Here is a 23,129-nt window from a genome sequence, read left to right on the forward strand (position 1 = left end):
ACCCAGGTCATGCTCTCCTTGCACTGCTGCCATCAGGAAGAAGGTACAAGAGCCTCATGACTTACACCAACAAGTTCAAGAATAGTTACTACCCCTCAACCATCAGGCTCTTGAACAAAAGGAGATAATGACACGCAACTTCACTTGCCAGAGCATTGAAATGTTCCCACAGCCAATGAACTCACTTTCAAGGACTGTTCATCTCATGTTCTCATTATTTTTTGCTATTTATTTATATTTATATTTACAGAGTTTGTTGTCTTCTGCACTCTGCTCAATCTTTTGTTGATCCTGTTATAGTTAATATTCTACAGATTGTTGAATATGCCCATAAAAAATGAATCTCAGGGTTGTATATAGTGACATGTATGTACTTTGATAATAAAGTTAACTTTGAAATAATGTGAATGTCAGAAAAAAGTACAAAAAGATAACATTTGCATTTGACATTTAGAAATTGTTTTGCAAAGTATATTTCCAATTTTTCCTATTTTCTCAACTATTAGTGTATTTTTAGTGACATATTTTGACAAGTGGAAAACTATACAACAATGCAGCAAAAGCTATAAAAATTAGCTTTACTGTTGTTAAAGATTAATGACCTTGTATGAAAATATCTGTAAATATGTAGTAATACATCAAATTGCAAGTAGTTCTGTTATAATGCGAGAATTTTATTCCAAAATAACTTTGTATTACAGAAAATCAGGTTATAGGCAGAACAAAGCACAAACTTTAAACTAGTTTTCCCAATCATGATGATGCTGTAATCAATTCAGTCCCACATAATGCTGTAACAGTGGTCCCAAATCCATCAATCACCTTATAACTAATTTGCATTATGGAAATGGACATTAGCAGAACTATGTATGCTAATACATAGCAGCTGAGTGTCAAGGTGTGTTCTTTAAATTGGCACTCGAAGTGCTCAGGTATTAAGATTTCACATATTGTAATCCTGATGAAGGGTCTCGGCCCAAAAGTCAACTGTTTACTCTTTTCTATTGATACTGCCTGACCTGCTGAGGTCCTTCAGCATTTTATGTGTTTTGCTTTGGATTTCCAACATCTGCAGATTTTTCTCTTGTCATATAGTCATAGACATAGTCATAGTCTTACTTTATTGATCCCGAGGGAAATTGGTTTTCGTTACAGTTGCACCAACCAAGAATAGAGTATAAATATAGCAATATAAAACCATAAATAATTAAATAGTAATATGTAAATTATGCCAGGAAATAAGTCCAGGACCAGCCCATTGGCTCAGGGTGTCTGACCCTCCAGGGGAAGAGCTGTAAAGTTTGATGGCCACAGGCAGGAATGACTTCCTATGATGCTCAGTGTTGCATCTCGGTGGATTGGTCTCTGGCTGAATGTACTCCTGTGCCCAACCATATATCTTAGATGTTGCTTTAAGGATGAGCTTTACATGTGTCACTTGATATGAGTCATTTGTTGCCAGATCAGGAAGAAGATGTATGCCAAGTTACTAGCTCCCCAGAAAGCTGAAGTTGCAATGTGTTTTGTTGCTGAGGACCTGAATGAGGGCTTCAGCAGAGGAGCCAGAATTACGAGCCTAGTAAGTGCACACAAGATGTATGCTGTAGTATTGAGCCTCTGTGACAAGAAGCATGGATGATCCAGCTCCAAATTTATAACTGGCTTTACACAGTGTAAGTGTTGGCTGGTCTTTTTCAACACTTGCAGATGAGCAAATCATACAGTTGCTATGATGAAGGATTTGGCTTTCATTGTAGTATAAATGGACACAGACCGGTTTTTGAAAACTGTAGAAGAACCTGTGTTCATGCCTCAATTCATTATGCCTCCCGGAAGGTCAACCTGCAGGTTGAGTTGGTGGTGAGGAAGGCAAATGCCATGTTAGCATTCATTTCAAGAGGTCAAGAATACAAGAGCAACAATGTGATGTTGAGGCTTTATAAGGCACTGGTGAGACCTCACCTTGAGTACTGTGAACAGTCTTGGGCCCCTCATCTTAGAAAAGGTTTGCTGACATTGGTGAGGGTCCAGAGGAGATTCACAAAGATGATTCCAGGAATGAAAGGATTATCATACGAGAAACGTTTGATGGCTCTGGGTCTGTACTCACTGGAATTCAGAAGGATGGGGGGGGGGATCTCATCGAAACCTTTCGAATGTTGAAAATCCAAGACAGAGTAGATGTAGAAAGGATGTTTCCCATGGTGGGAGAGTCCAGGACAAGAGGACACAGCCTCAGGACAGAGCGGCGCCCTTTCTAAACAGAGATGCTGAGAAATTTCTTTAGCCAAAGGGTGGTGAATTTGTGGAATTTGTTGCCATGTGTAGCTGTGGAGGCAAGGTCATTGGATGTATTTAAGGCAGAGATTGATGGGTTCTTGATTGGACATGGCACGGGAAGAAGGTCGGGAACTGAGGTTGAGGAGGAGATAAAAAAGAGGATCAGGCATGATTGAATGGTGGAGCAGACTTGATGGACCAGATGGCCTAATTCTGCTCCTATGTCTTATGGCTTTATTATGTGCTGCATTGTAGGATGTGGATGATCATGGTCTTTCCATGACCATGATTGTTCTTGGCAAATCTTTTTACAGAAGTGGTTTGCCATTGCCTTCTTCTGTGGACTATGTTTACAAAACAAAGTAACCCAGCCATTATCAATAGTCTTCAGAGATTGTTTTCCTAGTGTCAGTTGTTGCATAACTGGAACTTATGGTATACACCAGCTGCTCATGTGACCAGCCAAAATCTCTTCCCACAGCTTCATATAACCCTGATCGGGGGGGGGGGGGGGGGGGGAGACGAAACAGCTGCTACATTTTGTCCAAGGGTGACCTGCAGGCTAGTAGATGGAAGGAGCACCATGCACCTCTTTTGAGATGTATCTTCACCCTACCACCCTCATGCTTCTAATACTAGTGTTTAAATGTGACTTGGCATTTTCAGAGGGATCTGGCAATGCAATGCACTGGCTTCATATACTGGTAGTATATATTGGAAAACTGAGCATACTGCCCACAGTTTATTTATCTTGCATTTATGTATGAGTAATCTGCCTAGTGTCCAGCAAGTACTCAGAAATACCTCAGTGGTAATCATCCTCACCAAGCAGACTGTTTTGCAGATAAAAGTAATCCACTGCTTTCAATAATATTGAAATATCAGGCCATAGAGGGACACCTAGCTAGCAAAAATTCTAATCTTCAATTTTTAGTAATGAAAGAAAGAGCTAATTGATTTGTTTTGTGCTACTTGCATAATTTTAGTTTGATTACTAAAAAGCAAGCACTGTATGGTGTTACTAGAATCAATCACTTGCTTGATTTCTTGGCTCAAGAATGATGTAATTGGTTGAAAAAGCCAAAGCAGGAAAAATGTTCACACAAAATGCTGGAGGAACTCAGCATGCCAGACAGCATCTCTGGAAAAGAGTACAGTTGATGTTTTGGGCTGAGACCCTTCAGCAGGACAGTTTCAGCCCGAAACGTCAACTGTAATCTTTTCCAGAGACGCTGCCTAGCCTGCTGAGTTCCTCCAGCATTTTGTGTGTGTTGCTGGGATTCCCAACATCTGCAGATTTTCTCCTCTTTGTGGAAGGAAAGATGTTACCTGTTAATTTGCAAGGTTTTATTGCAGGGAAAAGTGTTCTGAGAATGTATAGAAATATCTGTTACAAATAGCAACTTGTATAAGATGTACTGATTTGCAAATATATTAATAGGCTTTGGATAATTTGAAAGAAAGTAAACATCATTTGCGTGTACGACTTGAAGATGTACCAGTCACTCAAAGAGCCTATAGGAATTACTGGAGAACAAGATGTAACAGTAAACCTTCAGACTTTCAAATTAAAAGTCCAGCATTCACAGGTAGATAAAACTAGTAAATTTTTCAAGATATTTGTTGTCAACAGTTAGATCATTGTTGATTTTTGATCATTGTAAAGAAAATTATTTGTAATGCCCTGGGTAAGATTTCTACTACTATGCTGTGAGGTATTTTTATTTTAGCAGTTTTCTTTAAAAGCAGTGTGTCTTGCTTTAAAAGAGTGTTTTGGCTTCGGCTAAGCATAAGGAGCCATGTTGCTCAACTTAAGAGTGTTGTGTCAGCCAATTAGGACTGTCGGTGTACATGTTGTAACTTTCTGCCCAGTGGGATGTGAGAGAAGATTCTAGAGAACTGGGTGGGATGAGATTTCTGAAGGACAGTAGTCTGGTTTGGGTTTTTTTTTGGGTGGGAGATGTAGAGGACACCAGGGAAGATGCCTGGAGGATCCTATCCAAAGGGGACACCATAATGTAAGAAATGCTTTGAGAATCGAAGGATTCCAAGAAAGGAAGTTCTACCTGTGGTTGGTGATGGGAATTCAGCGCCGTGAGTAAAACGATACACCTATCTTCTATGGAAATGAGCTGCAATGTTTATGTGCACATTTAGACTGGTTTAATTGCCATGGGCCCTTTTATCTTTCTTTTCTTTTCCTGTTAACCGTTTGCTAAAGTTGAAAAGTTGGGGAATATATTTTTCTTTATAATTTTATACTGTTGTACAATCTATCATTTCTTGGCAACTGATACTTGTGTGTGAGCAGTATTTGCACAGCATTTGCTACAATCAATGTTCCTTGGTTGGAACATCCTAACTTTCCTATTTGGTTGAACCCCAAATCATACCAACCCTAGACATATATTGTTTATGAAAGGTGGCCTTCTCACCACTGAGTCACGTGGCTGTTAGCAGAATTAGTTAATGAGCCAAGTTCGTATATGAGTCCGGTGAGAGAGTTGCATTGGTGGGGTGGTCATTCAGGTTTTGGATGCTGTGTGAATGCTTTATAAGGATTCATTAAGTACTTTATTTGTGTGTTTATTTAAGTCAAAGTTTAAACTAGTGTTTATGGAAGGTAAGCTATGCTGTAATTAAGGTACTTCATTATGAGTGCTGCAGGGATAAAGGTTTGGTGCGATTCAAAGTGGTTGTCCGTAAGTAATGCTTGTGTTGTGAGTGGGGTGGATATTTGAACACCTGACGAACTGCTACTTAGAGTGCTGAATTCTGTAAAAGTATTGAGGAAAGTTAACTCTTGTTGAACAATGTTTTGACTAATCAGCTGGTGAGAATGTCATGCTAGTCCAGGCTACCCATGATATGACTGAAGTTGTGCTGTCTGATAGATGGGCAGGGCCATGGGAAGTCCATATTTTTTAAAAGGGGAGGGGAACAGCTGAGGAATAGTTAGAAGAATTTAAAGTGAAGTGTTCTTGTTTCTGTGAAGTCAGGGAAAAGAATTGTCTGATGTGAAAGATCTAAAGAGTCCTTCAGCGATTGATTTAAATTCTGAGCTGATTTCAGCTACTATATCACCAGTTGATAAATGCCAAAGTGTACCTGCGGAGAGCCAAACTTATTGAAGACTGAGAGTGTTCTGTACAGGAAGAAGAATATGAGGCTTTGGCGGAGCAGACAACTCAGTTACTGGATGAGTGATGGTGTTCAGTTAATATGAAAAAACGATGACTGTAAAGAGTTTCAAAAGTTAAGCTGCTGAGGTGGTGAGGTCCTTAAAACAGAAAACTTGTTGGCCACGTCTAAGGACTACATGCATGCATTAGAAAATGTTTTTGGCACGACGGCCCAACTGATCTTATGGTGAGGTTTAGGCACACGTTCCAGGAGAAAGGAGAGAAACCTTCACCTATCTTTTCAGGTTAGAGATTCAGCTGCATTGCTTGTGCTGTAAAGGGGGCCATTCAACTGGCTGAGATAAATCAATTAAGGATGGAGCAAGTTGTGAAGGGTGCACAGTCACATGAGGTGATTGCTTTAAGTATTCAAATATCTCATAAGATGCGCCCCCTCCCTTGTTTGTTGAACTGCTCAGAAAAGTAAAAGAGGAGGAAAATATGTTGGAGGAGTGGAAGGCCTCCACTAGTCGGGCAATGTCCTCAGTGGTAGCCCCTGTTGCTGAAGCAACTCCTGATGCCACACAAGGGAGATTTTGTTAGATAAAGTGGAAAAACCTGCAAATCAAGGTATCGCGGCTGATGTCAGCTAATGCTGCAACCAAGTGTGACAAGTCCGACAGGAAACCTGACCCAACCGTAGGACGTGCAAAACAAAGGAGTGGTGCTGAAAGGAGTCTTTTGATGAGGGAAACGACCAGTATTTTCTGTTACAACCGTGGAGAGGATGGACACATCAAGAGGGTATTTATGCCAGAGCTTTACTTGGTACTGCATACAGACACCAGGCGTGAGGGTTTAGGCAGTGTTCTTTATCAAGGCTTTTGCTTTTGTTCACCAGAGTATGTCAGTATCTGGTTGAAACTGTCCTATGCACAAATTGGAGTTTCTGGCAATGAAATGGGCAGTGGTGGATAAATTAAGTAACTATCTATACGGTGCCAAGTTTCAGGCAAGGATCAACAACAATCTACTGACTTGTATCCTGACCTTGGTGAAATTGGATGCCACAGGTTATCGCTGGTTGGCAGCGTTGTCTGTGTATGATTTCAACCTTCAATATCGGCTGGGGAGTTGGAACATTGATGTGGTTGCGTTGTTCCGGCATTCGCATGAGGTGCTGGAAATGGATGGAGAATGGGAGGGCGTTCCTGCCCCTGGTGTTTAAGCAATGTGCCAGTTTTCCACAGTGGGGAAATCAGAGGCAAGGCTATGGCCTGAGAGAGCTATGGATCATGTGGGGGCTTCTAGTCATGCCATTCCTGAAGCTTATTGCAATTTGGCTGTTCTGATTACAAAGTAGTTGCCTGCCTTGAATCCTGCAGAATTGGCAGCAGCCCAGCAGGACTATCCTTCTATAGGTGCCATTTAGTCATCAGTTTTCAAAGGGGATATGGGCCAAGTTGAGAAGCTAAAACATTCTACCATTCCCATGATGAGGCCTCCATCGGTCAGAGTTAACTATGGATATTGAGTCCTACTGTCCAAATATGCGCCCCAGGGCAGTACAATATGGGGAGTAAGCTATTGCCCCTCCACCATCTGATGAACCTAAAGGAACGGCGGAGACCGATACAGTTTGGTACCATTAGCGTCGTAGGAGTTGCCAGTTAATGTTGAACTCAAAGAAGGACTGTTTCAGCGTCTCTAGCTCTGGATTTTTCCCACAGGGTTTACTCTGAAGTCATCCCCATGAGTGGGTAGAGGCGCAAAGCAGAGGAGGCTTGAGATCAGAATTTTCCTTCTAGATGAGCTGCCAACCGTGGCTGATGAACCCCATCTGTCCGAAGCAACTGGTTTTAAGGCACCGCTGACCTGCCTTTGCCCCTTCTCCTTTCAGTAGAAATATTTTGGAAAGGATCTTCAATCACAGTATCTATCTTTCAATGGATCCTGCCAGACAGATCTTCTGATAACAATGTATCCAGCTGTATTTGAAAATCAGAACTCTGTTGAATGTTTTGTGTGAGGAAAGTGATAAAATAAGTGTTGAAAATCTGAAATAATAGCAAAATTCTGAAATTACTTGGATGAGTTTGAGAACTTGATACTAATTATTTTTCAGCTGAGGTCTGTTTATTAATACAAAAATAATCATTAAACATTGTCAAACTCTATCTCTCAATCTGAAAAAGAGGACAGAGGACGAAGCTCTGTCCTCCTTAGCAAATTAGCACTTACCTAATATTAACATTTTTTTTCTACTTGAGTTCAAACATAATTGCTGTAATTTGCAATGTCAGTTTCATGACATGAAACAACATAAGCATTAGGGTCATTCTGACTAAGCATTTAAAATGCTGTCATAGTTCACATTGGTATTTCATTAATCTTGTGTGTTTGCTGATAGTCTGCATTCACTAATTCATCAGTTAGAAATATTTTGGTGATCTTATAAGGGAAAGCAAATCAAAGGTGAGATACAAACTCAGCAAAACATGAGCCCCAAAATGAGACTTTGCTGCCCTCTGTTGTTTAATCTCAAATCAACTATTAAGTCCTTGGAGAAATCGACTTCTAATTTTTATATTTTGAAATGTGATAACTGTTGAGGGGAAATGTTTTTGAAGGCGATTGAGACCTTTCTTTTTGTTTTGCTTTAGGTTTAACTGATAAAGTTCCATTAGGATTGATAGATACGCCCCTGTTGGATACGGAAGAAGAGGTGCACTGATATTTTCTTCCTTTAGATCTTCTGAAGAAATACCCTACTTTAATCAATGAAGATAATTGCTGTGGTTGTGTGAGGGAGTTGTCCTAATAGAAATTGGCTGGAGTAATTTTCGATATATAGGTAATTAACCTGCAATTATATTGATACTACATTACAAATATAAACCCTGTTAACTTTCTCACAGTCATTTAAGTTTTGTTGCTAAAATTAATAGTTCACTGCTAATGTGATGGCCTCTCTGTAATGTTTGGGTTATGACTAGAGGTAACGGGGGGCTTTAGAATGTTCGCTATCTAATGAGAGGCCTGTTGTTTCTTTCTTGTGGGTCTGAGAGAAGGTATTCGTGGTCTTTTGTTGTGAGAGGTGAAGAGAGAAGACGCAAGTGGAGAGAGTTGGTAGACCGCAAGATGGAGTAGACTTGGACCGAGGGTCCAGCAGTCGATGCTCAGAGGAGGTCGATGGGGAACGAATGGATGGAACCGTGAGCTCCAACGTGCATTTTAGACTGTTTCATTAAAATGGGCCCTTTTTCTTTTTATGTTCTTTACTAACCCTATAGTCAGATTAAGAATTATAAAACTCAATTGTCTCTTTGCATATGGTGTACTGTCTAATATTTTGCGGTACGGATTTGTAACCAGGCAACACATCACACAGCATCCACACAAACGAGATTTCTCAGTTTGGCTGGGACAGGCTGTCTTTCCCTAGACAAATGCACGCTGGCCGAACCTGAGGGTTACACAAGTATTAATATGCTATCTGTACTCCATTTGTGCTGGGATTCCCAGCATATCATGAGCATCTTTTTACTGGAGAACCAGAAATAACCTACACTTCCTGCAGTGTCACCTTGTGTCACAATAATCAACTGGTCATTGTCCTTGGTGTTTTCTGTACAATAACTGAATCATTTATTTAAGGAAAAATACAAACAAATGAAAGTGATTGTTTCCACCTTTAGAAAGGGAGTAGGGGAGTGGTTGTTCAAAAATACATCTTTACTTCCACCCCCCCCCCACACTCTCTGCTTTCCACAGTGATTTCTCCCTCTGAGATTCACTTGTCCATTCATCCTTCCCACTAATCTCCCTCCTGACACGTATATCTGCAAGCAAAAGACTATACGCTTACCCATTCATCTCCTCCCTCACCTCCATACAGGACCACAAACAATCTTTACAGCAGAGGCAACATTTCACCTGCAAATCTGGGGTTGTCTATTGTATCTGGTGCTCCTGATGCAGCCACCTTTACATTGGTGAGACTCAGTGTAAATTGGGGGACTGTTTTGTTGAGCACCTCCGCTCCATCTGTCAAAGGCAGAATTTCCTAGTGGCTAACTATTTCAATTCCTATCCCCATACCTGTTCCAGCATGGTCTATTCAGTCCATGGCCTATTCTTCTGCTATGAGGCCACTCTCAGGGTGGAGGCGCAGCCTCATATTCTATCTAGATTATATTCAGCCTGATGGCGTTGAACATTGATTTCTCTGTCAGATAAATTTTTTTCTCTTTTTCTTTTCTCCATCCCCTTCCTTCTTTTACCATTCCCTAATCTGGCCTCTTACCTCTTCTCAACGGTCTATTACCTCCCACTGGCGTCCCTCCTTTGCTTTCTCCCATGGTCCGGTCTCCTCACCAATTAGATTCCTTCTCCAGCCTTTTACCTTTCCAACCCATCTGGCTTCACCTATCACCTTCAAGCTTTTCCTCCTCTTCCCCCACCCCCGTTTTATTTTGGTACCTTCCCCCTTCCTTTCCAGTCTTAGTGAAGGTTCTTGGCCCAAATGTTAACTTTCATAGATGCTGCCTGGCATGCTGAGTTCCTAGAGCATTTTGTGTGTGTTGCTCTGGATTTCCAGCATCTGCAGAATATCTTGTCTACTAGTTATGTACACCTTATAGGAGATGCAGGTTATGTGTCCTTGTGGTATTTACTTCACTGAAGATAATAGACATTCCGAAATATAAACCATAATCTTGTGTATAATATTACATTATTACAGAACAGATCGTCTAAACAAGTTGCAGTAAACAAAATAGAAAGTTTTATACTGCTGTTTCCAAGATGAAGATTGCATGTCAGACCTTTGGTTTTATTCGATGAGCATGGTATTTGCAGGCTGATATTCTGTTTCAGGCCTCCAGGTCTAATCTGGTGTCAAATTGCAGACGCTTTTCAATGAGGATTCTTGGTCTTTGGAATAAGGAAGCAAATTATGATTTTTAAATTAATTTAAAATGTAAATGTAAAGTAATTTTATTTCTCAAAATATGTATATCAATTTCAGTAATTTTATAAAATGTTCCCAGAATTAAGATAGGTAAAAGAAAATCTTTTCTTTACTGGCATCAACGTCCAAGAACGGTATTTCAGGTAAGGACACTACACAAAAGTATCTAGCCTATTTTCTATTTCCTAACCAGAATTGTGCAACAGACTTCAATTATTCATTGTACTTTCATGAAGCTTTTGAATTAGTTCCATCCCCCTGTTTATCCCTGGTAAACCCTTATCAGATGGGTATTCCATTGCTTTTTTGTGCTTCCTTCATCTTAGTAAAAACTGTACACACATTTCTCTGATCTTTCTGGAGAACCAGAAATACACTACACTTAGTTCTGGTTCTTTTCAACCATTTTACAGCATGTAGTTAGAGAACATCCTACCTACAGTTTTCTACAACAAATTTTGTGTGAATGCTTTCAGCCAATATCTGACAACTATTTTTATCTAATGCATATATGCCTAGTGATTCGCAGAAATCCATTATTGGGTCCATTTTTTTCCTCACTCCTGTTCACACTTGCTTAGTGAAATGACCTACAAGTCAATCATAATCTATACGTCATTGCAATTCCTATAAACAAACTTTTATGTTGTTAAATTGATAGGTATCACTTTTTTCAGTTTAGCACAGAAAGCATTTTCTGTCCCTGCCCTGAAGCTGTTTAGATTATCTTTTCCATCTCCTTTTTCTGTCTTAAGCATGCAATGCAAAAGCAAATTATAAAACCATTTGTTATTTATTGGGCAATGTTGATGGAATTTAAATCAACTTTGTTGAACATTGAAGTCAACATGATCATTCCAATTTTGCAGTAAACTTCCTTCTGACTGGCAAACTTATTCTTCCTGACCAACCTTCAGAAACTGAAGTTCTTCTGAATGAAATGAAGTTGCTTCAAATTCCGGAGCTCATCAAAGCTGTGAAATCGTACAGGAGAGAAGCACCTTTTGAAATAAAATGTCCTACTTTTAGGATGAAAACATGACAAAGCTGTATAAGATAACAAATTAAAAACTATTGAGTTATTTGGCCATCACAAACGAGAAAATCTGCAGATGCTGGAAATCCAAGCAGCACACACAACACATGTGTCTCAGCCTGAGAAAATGACTGTACTCATTTCCATAGATACTGTCTGGCTGGTGCTGCATTTTGTGTGAGTTATTTGGCAATATCTTTTTATAGATGGAAAAAAGAAATGTTGATCTCGGTGGTCTTTTTGTTTTAGACAATTGATGAATATTTAACAGTAACTGCCTATCGGGAAGATTATTTGTGCACAGTTTTTTTTGAATTAGTTTACAAATGTCATGGAAACTTTTCAGCATACATAGTTGAGACAGAACTGATCAACATGTCTACCTTAATATTTAGAATGGAAATTATAAAAGCTTAAAAAACGATTTTAAAGATTTGTAAGAACGTTAATTTTCTTTTAGAATACTTGCTTTGCTTCTCACTTCTGAACTCAACTTATTTTGGGTGATTGTGTCCATAATTGTTTATACCTCCTAGACTCAAATTTTTTTGAAAGGATAATGCTACTTTTTTTTTGCAAGTAACACCCATAGAGTATATAAACTACTGTCAGATTGGATAGCAAAAACAAAGATGTTGTTGATAAGGTATCTTTCATAATATTTGAATGTCCCAAAGATTTTCTGCAGACAACTAAATACAATAAAAGTCTGATAATTTGGCACCCTTGGGATTTTACTTTTGCCAATGTGTCAGATCTTCTTGACCATCGGATGGTACTTGCACTATTCCCAAAACTTCCATTTTCTTTACATGGAACACACATAGGGAGCATGGAAAACAGAAATAAGTTAGTTACAGCTTGTTATACATGGCTGACAGTCCACAGATAGAGAGAACTTGGTGTATCAATGAGTGATTCAAATGCTTAAATTATCAAGATTTCTGAACCTTGGATGCTGAATTATCAGTTTTTTACTGGTAGAACAGTAATCCGCTATTATAATATAAGAAGGGTTATTGTATAATGTTTGCAGCAGCTTTATGGGGATCATTCAGTGCAAGTCTCTTTACAAAGTAAGATGGGTAGATTTTGAAGTAACTAGTCAGCTATAAAAATATTCTTTAAAGATTAAAATGGATTTGAAACTTAATCACTGGTCCATAATTATAATTTTCCACCCTAACAGCAAGTTGAAAATCAATGCTATTACACTTCATTATCAATTGCAATTTTGAGTAACATACTTCTCACTTTATTATGGCAGGTAATTCCAAAGATGTCTCTATCCCTGGCAGTTCTGTGCACCTTTCTGAAGTGGGTTGTGAGGCTGTAGGCGCTATGGCAAGCAAACCATTATATGTCCTTGTCCTGGAATTATTAGTGAAGTACCCAGATTCAGCACTAGGACAGCTTTGCATTGAAAGCAGCCTTGATGGGATGAAACTATATATTTTTGGCAATGGAGTTCTTTTCAAACATGTCAGGTACTTTGTATTAGATTTGATATTAAATATGATTGATTCTAATTGTTGATTGATATCAAGTATAATTTATATAAATTTGTTTTCATAACTTTCACATAATATTGAACATTTCATTTCTCAAAGTAATTAAATACACGCTTGTGTTATGTGCCATCAGCAATAGGCCACAGACTCAGTTTTTAATGTTAAACAACTACATTTTCAGTATCTACCCAAAGTACAGACAACTAAACAAGTTACTCCCCTAAACAAAAATTAACAGTGCTCTGCACTTGTAGCTCACAAACGGTGTCAGGTTTGAGAACAGTTCTTCTTAAATCTTACTCAAACACAGTCCCAGAAATGGCAATCCAGATGATTCCAGAAATCCACGGAAACAGGTGAGGGAAAGAAACTTGTAAATCCACACTAAGATGTCCACTGAACATTTCTCACTGATTGGTGTTGTGTTTGCTTCATCATGCTGTTTTTACACTCTCATGCTGGGTCCTACATCACTGAGGATAGTAGCATTTTTGGAGTTTGTTTTGTTAATCATTTTTGATTTATCATTGATAGTAAAGATACCTGTATTAGACTATAGCTCCACCTTTAGTACTCTTAATTCCAAGCAAACTCATTTCTAAACTCAGACCTGGAACTCAACACCTGTCTTTGCAGCTGGATCCTTGACTTCCTGACCAACAGGCAACAACACCTCATCTGTGACTATCGCCAACCCTGCTGCCCCAAAAGGCTGCATCCTCAACCCCTGCTCTGCTCCCCAAACTCTCACGAATACTTGGCCAGATTTTGCTTTAATTCCATCCAAAAGTTTGCAGCTGATACTACTGTAGTGGGCTGAATCTCAAATAGTGAAGAATTGGAGTATAGAAAGTTGGTAGAGAGCCTGCTGGAATGGTGTTATGACCACAACCTTTGCCTCATCATCAGTGAGATGAAAGAGCTTGTTCATTGACTTCCAAAGGAGGCGATGGCAGTCAGTGCACCTGCTCCTGTCTACATCAACAGTGCTGAAGCTTCAAGTTTATAGCAGTAAACATCACCAGGTCTAAGCTCATTGACACTATGGCCAAGAAGGCTTACCATTGCCTCTGCTTTCTCAGGAAGCTAAAGAAATTCGGCATGTCCTTTTTGATTCCGTCTGGATGCAACGCAGCTTAGTATGGCAATTGCTCTGCTTTTAACTGCCAAAGAACTGCAAAGAGTTGTGGACACAGCACATAACTGAAAACAGTCTTCCTCCATGTAGTCTGTCTATATTTGTTATTGCCTTAGTGAAGATCCTAACGTGATCAAAGATGCCATCTACCTCTCTCCACCCCCCCCCCCCACCCCAACCCCTTCAACAATGGGCGGAAAAAACAAAAGCTTGAAAGCATGTGCCACCAGGCTCAAGGAAGGCTTCTATTCTCCTGCTATAAGACTGTTGGACGGTTCCCTTGTCCAATAAGAGGGACTCTTGACCTCACAATTCACCTTGTTATGACCTTGCACCTTGTCAACCTGAACTGCACTTTTACTGTAATGGTAGCACTTTATTCTGTGATTGTTTTTTTTCTCCCTTGGACTACCTTGGTACAATGCTATAATGAATTGATCTGTTTGAACAGTATGTAAGCAAAATTTTCACTGTACCGTGGAACACTTGGCAATAATGAAATCAATTTATCAAGTGGAAAGTTCATAATCTCATGTCGCTGTAATTTTTTGATAGTTGGTTTGTTTTCAGAAAATGGAGAGCATGACTTTAGACTATTTGGCAGTGTTCTCTGATTCTGTAATGAAGCTGATGGCAAGTTAAAGTTAATGATAATTAATTCATAGTTTGTTCTAATTTACTGTGTTGTGTCCATAAATTGTCACTGTTTTCTTTCATTCCTGCTTTTACTTTGTATCCTAACTGCAAAAGATTGACATTATTTGTGTCTCCAGAAGCTGGTTATTGTCTCAAATGTGTGCAGTTTGTGCTTATCTGGACCGACACGACAGCCTGTATCAGCCAATTAAGGATGCCATGCAACTTTATCTCCAGAAAAGAAGAAAGGAGTCGCTTGAATCAAGGTTGCAGATAAGTATGTTCATCTAAAATGCAGCAAATTTGAAAGTGGCAGGCAATGTTGAAAGAGTTGTTAGTAAAGCAAATGAGTTTGCAGGTTTCCTAAGTAGAAGCAGAGATCTTAATGCAGAAGGTACTTTTACAAGGCATTCATTATGCCACAACTGGAGTTTTGTGGTCAATTCATATTGCTGTGTTTTAGGAAGAATGTCAATTTAGAAAGAGCGCAGAAAGCATATACATGAATAGCTCAAATAGTGAGGAATTCAGCTATAAGGTTCAAATGAAAGAAGAATTCCTAGATTAAATGAGGGTAAGAAGAGATTTGACATGAACAGGAAGACTTTAGATAGACTACGGGGGAAAAGTCTGTTCCTATAAGTAGATGGTTGAATGTCTTGAACACACAAATTCAAAGTGATTGTCAAATGATGCAAGGAAACCCTTTTTACACTGTGGGTTCTGAAGTAGAACTTTTTGTAAGGGTGGTGAAAAGAGAGCTAATTGGGGCTAATTGGAACTAGCTGAAGGAAATTAATTTACAGACTTCTGGGAAAAAGGTGGGGAATGGAACTGATTAGATTGTTGTGAGGGAAAGATAAAATATATGGACTAAATGGTTCCCTTCTCTGATGTTTTAATTTTCTGTACTTTTAATGAAACCAAGACTTAAAAATTTTATTTGCATGTATCATTTTCTATCTGCAGTAATTTGCAACTTTAAATTATTTAATTGGTTTGAGGTACCTCAAATGACAGTTGGACTGCTGCTGTCAACAGCCGTACACTTCTTCAGATTGTGAAAGTTTATGTAGGAAATTATTGGTACGCCACTTATCTGAATACCTTCCTGAAGGTAAGCTAATTTATTTTTCTATCATCTGCTTTGTAGATAATTTATTCATCAGCATATATACCAGTTCTATAAATGTTGTCCAAAATAGTTATTTTGATGTTTTTTTGAGATGTAATAAATATATTACTGGCATTATTGATATTGTAATTGATGAAACAGGAAAAAAAAGTGTAATGTGACAAAAATATCTAACCTAGTTATTCTCATGACCTGTAGTTCTAAAACAAACTGATTCATTATGATATAATAATCCCTAAATAGGTCAGGAATCTGTGATACAATTTAGGGTGGAGTGTGTTCAAGATGTTTCTGTCCCATATACTACAAGTATAGAAACATGGATTGATTTCATTCGGCCCTTCAAGCCTGCACCGCCATTCAGTATGATCATGGCTGATCATCCAACTCAGAACCCTGTACCTGCCTTCTCTCCATACCCCCTGATCCCTTTAGCCACAAGGGCAATATCTAAATCCCTCTTAAATATAGCCAATGAACTGGCCTCAATTGTTTCCTGTGGCAGAGAATTCCACAGATTCACCACTCTCTGTGTGAAGAAGTTTTTCCTCATCTCGGTCCTAAAAGGCTTCCCCTTTATCCTTCAACTGTGATCCCTCATTCTGGACTTCTCCAATATCGGGATCAATCTTCCTGCATCTAGCCTGTCCCCCCCTTAATCTTCTAAATTCCAGCGAGTATAAGCCTAGTCGATCCAGTCCTTCATCATATGAAAGTCCTGCCATTCCAGGAATCAATCTGGTGAACCTTCTTTGTACTCCCTCTATGGCAATAATGTCTTTCCTCAGATTAGGGGACCAATACTGCACACAGTACTCTAGGTGTGGTTTCACCAAGGCCTTGTACAACTGCAGTAGTGCCTCCCTGCTCCTGTACTCGAATCCTCTTGCTATAAATGCCAGCATACCATTCGCCTTTTTCACCGCCTGCTGTACCTGCATGCCCACTTTCAATGACTGGTGTATAATGACACCCAGGTCTCGTTGCACCTCTCCTTTTCCTAATCGGCCACCATTCAGATAATAATCTGTTTTCCTGTTTTTGCCACCAAAGTGGATAACCTCACATTTATCCACATTAAATTGCATCTGCCATGAATTTGCCCACTCACCTAACCTATCCAAGTCACCCTGCATCCTCTTAGCATCCTCCTCACAGCTAACACTGCTGCCTAGCTTCGTGTCATCCGCAAACTTGGAGATGCTGCATTTAATTCCCTCATCTAAGTCATTAATATATATTGTAAACAACTGGGGTCCCAGCACTGAGCCTTGCGGTACCCTACTAGTCACTGCCTGCCATTCTAAAAAGGTCCCGTTTATTCCCACTCTTTGCTTTTTGTCTGCCAACCAATTCTCTATCCACATCAATACCCCCAATACTATGTGCTTTAAGTTTGCACACCAATCTCCTGTGTGGGACCTTGTCAAAAGCCTTTTGAAAATCCAAATATACCACATCCACTGGTTCTCCCCTATGCACTCTACTAGTTACATCCTCAAAAAATTCTGTGAGATTCGTCAGACATGATTTTCCATTCACAAATCCATGCTGACTTTGTCCAGTGATTTCACCACTTTCCAAATGTGCTGTTATCACATCTTTGATAACTGGCTCTAGCATTTTCCCCACCACCGATGTTAGCTAACCGGTATGTATTAGATGGTCCTGCTAATTTACCAGCCACTTAAGGAAGGTGATAACACAGCCTAAGATTCCACCTCTGTCCTGGTTTAGTATATGATAAATTCCACATTCTATTAGACTAAGAATGCAGTAATTTACCACATACAAAGTTAGGGCAGAGGTAGAACCTTGGGTTCACCCTGGAGTTTTAAAGTCTCAGCCAAGTTAGTTTTATTATATACATTTTGAAATGATCCCAACATTGACATTTTAGGAACAACATCTGAAAAAAAACACAAGCATTTACTACTGTTTTTTTTGTTTCCTCCTTTTAAGGCGAATTGTAAGAGCTTTTCCATTAAGCAATGGCTATGTTGGAATCCAGCAAAATTTTCAATATTATCAAATACAAATCCCTGCTTTTCTAGACCTATTTTCTCTTGAACCCTTATTGTATTATCTGGTCCTATTATTTATAGTCAATGATGATTTCATGGCAATAAAGCCCTTTGGTATCTCATTTCAATAGCACTGTTTACTGGGAGAATAGTCAACTGAAGTTATGTCCTTGAAGGAGAATAGGAAAGAGCTTGAATTGAACATCACTGTCATTAGTGGACTGATTTGGTCTTTTTCTGTGCAGGCTCTACATAATTTCTTGTAAAATGAGAAATAGCAATATGATAGAGGCTTTACCCCAATTAATTTTCTCTCCCATTGACTTCAAAGTAAAAGAGAATTATGATGGACACAGAAGAAGTTGCTAATTTGTTATTTCATATTTTCTGTTACTGCTTTAAAACAATTTCATCCATTCATATTGTGATGGAACTGCCAGAATATGTCCAACTAGACCTGGAATCCTTTATTGAAATACAACTTTTATAAACATGCAAACCCAAAATGTGCATGATGATAATATATTTGACAATAAAGGAGCATTACAGATTAGTCCTGTTTTATTTTCATCAACGTCCATGTGGCAGGAACCATTAAATATTAATCAGCATTAAAGAATACTGGGGCTGGTTCCTGATAAAAAGATGTGAATGAGAGTGACTCTTTTCAGGGTGAGAGCCATTTGAAATCAACAACTCTCAACAAGAGTGAGTTATTGTTTGAAGAAGCATGTGAGAGAGTGACATCTTGTAGGGCAGGAGCCATTTGATAAAGGCAAGTCTATTCAGGAGTAAGTCATTGCTTTAGGTAGCAAGTGAGAGATTGACATGCTGCAAGATAGGAGCCATTTGAAAACATCAAGTCTTGTCAGGAGTGAGTATTATTTGAGCGGCCCATTGTTGATGCAGGCAGGCTTTGGCTCAACAGGCTTCAGCAAGATCGGGTGTAGGCTAAAGACGCTGAGCTTTTGGAGTCATTTAGTTGATTGTAGGATTTAAGCTGAAGAAGTGAGAGCTAAAGGTATAATAAGTGTGGGCATGATGAAAAGCTCCTCCTGTGAGATGTGGGATTTCAGGATATCGAATGGTCTTTCTGATAACTATATTTACAGGAAGTGCAGCCAATTTCAGCTCCTGACTTGATAGGTTTAAGGAGCTGGAGCTGAAGCTGGATGCACTTGGGACCAACCAGGAGGCTGAGACTTTTACCAGAGTGGGCATACCTGGAGCGTAGGCTTCTCCTGGTGGTCAACCATCTCATATGTGAATTAAGGGGAGTAAGCACTCAGTGCAGGTTCCCCTGTGGCCATTTCTCTCAGCAACAAGTATACTCCTTTGCAGACTGTAGTGGGGATGACCTATCAGGGTGTAGCAGCAGCTAGGCCAGGCCACCAAAGCCGGCTCTGAGGCTCAACAGGGAAGGGTAAAGTCAGCAAGTGCAGGAGAAAAGAGGGCAAAGAACCTTTGGTAGTTGTTTCTAAGACTTGAATTTGATAACATTGTCAGCAGCCAGATCGTAAGTCCTCTGTGTATCCTGTCAAGAAGGCCAAATTATCAGGTATGTACTCTCTACCAAGAGAGAGAGAATGTGGTGATGATTATGATATTGACGATGATAATATGGTAAGGAAATCAAGCAGAATGTGAGGAAAAAGAGCTCATGTTTGTAATAGTCAAAACCTATTAAAGCTCTTTTAGGTTCTTGTGGTTCACTATCATTTATTAAGAAAAGTCATGCCCCTGCCTTTGGTGTTGCCTACAGTCAGCAAACACCTGTCCAGTATGTCCGTGGTGACTGGAAGTCTGAGTCACTGGCAGAACTCACTGTTGATTTGGATGACCACAAAGTATGTAATGAATGTAAGTGTGCTGAGAAACTGCCAGTTAACATGAATCGGGAAGAAATTTGCCTGTGTTTCATGAGTTACTGAGGAAGGAAAATAGCCAATCACACTCATCTGTTACTCCATGAGTAGATAGTGCTGGTTTGTATTTTGGCATGACCTGTGCAAACCAAACCAATGGCCGGGTTACAATCTCTGCCTGACCTGAATGCTAGTCAATGAGAGGAAGGAATCAAAAGGCCTAGAAAATTAGGTTGGCAACAGCACCGTGAGAAATATGCTGGTTCTCCTGCTTCTGTTGATAATTGTATAGATGGTGTACCCATTTGATGATGATGATTCTGAAGGGGCTATGGAGGCCTGGAGGATTGACCTCTCCCATCTTGATGGCTGCCAACAAGTGGAGCTGCAGAGGGTGTTTGCTTATTTTCCACAGCTGTTCCAGAAGAGACCAGGGCTGACAAAGGTCTTAAGACATCCCATCAGGATCAAACATGACCAGAGTTAAGTACAACACACCGCTATGGAGTGTCAGAGCGGCTTGTGGGGGCCCTGAAGGATGAGATGCTGACCATGTTGGCACTGGGAGTCATCAAGCCTTCAAATGGTGAGTGGAGTAGTCCTATCGTTATTGGCCCCAAGGAGGATGGTACCCTGAAGATATTCATTGACTTCCAGAAGTTGAATGCCATTTCATTTTTCAATGCTTATCCTATGTCCCGCATTGATGACCTATTAGAAAGAATTGGACGGGAAAATGACATTACTAGACTGGACCTTTGTAAAGGCTACTGGTAGGTTCACCTGGATGACCAATCAAAACCCCTCATAGCCTTCCAACCCTGGTTCTGTTTCAATTCACCATGATGTCCTCTGGTCTTCATAGTGCACTGGCAATCTTCCAGCAACTGGTGAACCAGGTGTTACAAGGCTGAGGACTGTAGTGCGGCCTACCTAAATGACGTGCTTGTCTACAGCCAGATGTGGTCAGAGCACTGGGACCATCTGCACAGGATCCTGGAAAATATGCTGATGGTTCCACCCTCAATCTACAAAAATGTGAGTGGGCAAAAAGGAAATCCAGATACCTTGGCTGTCAGCTGGGACATGGGAAAATCTGAGCCCAAGTGGACAAAGTGAAGTCCTTCCTGGCTCTGGTAGGGTGGCATCACGGGTTCGTTCCCCAATTCGCCACTCTGGCTGCACCTTTGACTCATCTTCCTGGGAAACTTGTAAGTCACCCAGTGTCGTGGACAAGTGAGTGTGAAAACACTTTTCCAGTCCTTAAAGCTCACATGTGTTCTTCATCTGTACTTCAGAGCTCAGACCTTGACTAATGGTCTCTTGTCCAGGTGGATGGCTGCCTCAGGAGTAGTCACTGGAGCAATGCGGGTCTGAAGAACCTGGAGAAGAGCGACTTACCTTTTGCCTGAGCCAAAAACTCCTCCCAAGGGAAACCAGGTATTTCTTCATTGAAAAGGAGTGTCTGGCCCTTGGCAGCCTTCAGTACTACCTTCTTGGTGGGGAGTTTAACCTCTGCACAGACCACAGAGTGATGTCATGGATTCAAACAGCGGAGGACCGTAGTACTAGAGTGACACAGTGGTATCTGGAGCTTCAACCTTTCAAATCCTGCATCCACCATAAAGCAGGGAAAGGGAGAGTCACTGCAGACTACCTGTCTTGGCTGCTGTGTGTTGGTGCAGCAGGAGAGGAGGGTGGAAATGTGATGGAGAGCACTCAGTAAACACACTCCTTATACGTGTGCATTTACAGACACACAGTCATTGCCTTGTCATTCTGATGTCGTTGTGCTGAGTGGACACATTTAAATGCCTTCCCCGGTATATTCTCATAATGGGTCCAAAACCAAGCTGATGAACTTGTATTGGCTGGATGGTGCCCTCCCACCATATACAGTGAAATATTCATTTTCTGTAGTAATGGGGATGTGTAAATATGTATATATTGTTTGTATACTGTATTTAAGGGAAATTCTTCCATTTATTTTGTGATATGATTGTAACTACATTGTGGGATGTATCAAGTCTTAAGTTAACTTTGTGGGTAAATAAAGATGGTATGCCCTGGTGCCTAATAAACTGAGCTTTTATCATCAGTTGGAGAGAGATCATGGCTGCAAGGTCTTAACAGTGGACAAAAATAGTATGGAGCTATTAGTGTGTTTTCTAGTAGATATACTTAGGAAAATATTGGCAGTTTTTTTCCCACTTTTTTCTCTAATTTTGTAAATTTGATTTTTGACGCACCTAATAAACACACTTGCACTAAAGTGTTAAGTGACTCCAGCCATTTCTGTAACAGAGCCTGAGGTAAAAGAACTCTTCAGAGGCAGTAATCATAATGTGATACAATTCACTCTGCAGTTTGAGAGGGAGAAGGTAACGTTTTATGTATCAGTATTACAGTGGAGTAAAGAGAATTACAGAGGCATATGAGAGGAGCTGACCAAAGTTGATTGGAAGGGAAAACTAGTATAGCTGATGGCAGAACAGCATTGGCTGGAGATTCTGGGGACAATTTGGAAGGCGCAAGGTAGATACCTCCCAAAGATGAAGAAGTACTCTAAGGGGAGGATGAGGGAACTGTAGCTGACAAGGGAAGTCAAAGACAGCATTAAAGCAAGAGACGGCATATAATGTAGCAAAATTTAGTTGGAAATTAGGAAAGAAAATATGAAATATGAAGATAAGCTAGCCAATAATATGCAAGAGTACCAAAGGTTTTTTGCAGATCTGTGAAGAGTAAAAGAAGGGAGAAGGTGGATATTGGGCCACTGGAAAATGATGCTGGAGAGGTAGTATGGTGAGCAAAGAAATGGTATTTTGTGTCAGTCTTCACTGTAGAAGTTGCTAGCAGTATGCCAGAAGTTTGAGAGTGTCAGGGGGCAAAGTTGAGTGAAGTCACCTGAATCAGATGATTTACACCCCGGGTTCTGAAAGAGGTAGCTGAAGAAATTCTAAAATGGTTCCGGACTGAAACCATTATGTCTTATGGTCTTATGCCAGATTTCGTTAGAGCTATAGCTCATGAATTTTCTGATTCAGCTTTGACTAGAAATTGAATAGCCTAGTAACACATTGCCCAATTAAATAGTTTCTTGTTTTATTACTGTTATACTGCTGGTAAATTAATCTGGAATATATCTAGAATTATGTCAGTATGCTTTGTAAAACTTAAAAGGACAACTTTATAAATGCTTGTGTTCTAATGAATTGTGTTGTGATTGGAAGTTCTGAATATACTGTGCACCACTTTCTTTCTCATGAAGTGACAAACTCTATACCTCATGGAGTGGTTAAGACAGATATCATTGATATATTTAAGGAAAACTAGATTAGTACATGGGAGGAAAGAAATATGCTAAAATGATGCAAAATGATATCTGTTTAGTTCAAAGGACCAGTGAT

At 39.9% G+C, this 23,129-nt stretch overlaps 1 pseudogene; it reads left to right on the forward strand.

The window, feature by feature from the left end:
• Positions 1-9,156: 9,156 nt before the first annotated feature.
• The window catches only part of LOC140210467 (palmitoyltransferase ZDHHC1-like), a 68,281-nt pseudogene continuing 54,308 nt past the window's right edge, over positions 9,157-23,129 (forward strand).

This window comes from Mobula birostris, chromosome 15 (genome assembly GCF_030028105.1).
Source record: "Mobula birostris isolate sMobBir1 chromosome 15, sMobBir1.hap1, whole genome shotgun sequence".
NCBI classification, from domain to species: domain Eukaryota; kingdom Metazoa; phylum Chordata; class Chondrichthyes; order Myliobatiformes; family Myliobatidae; genus Mobula; species Mobula birostris.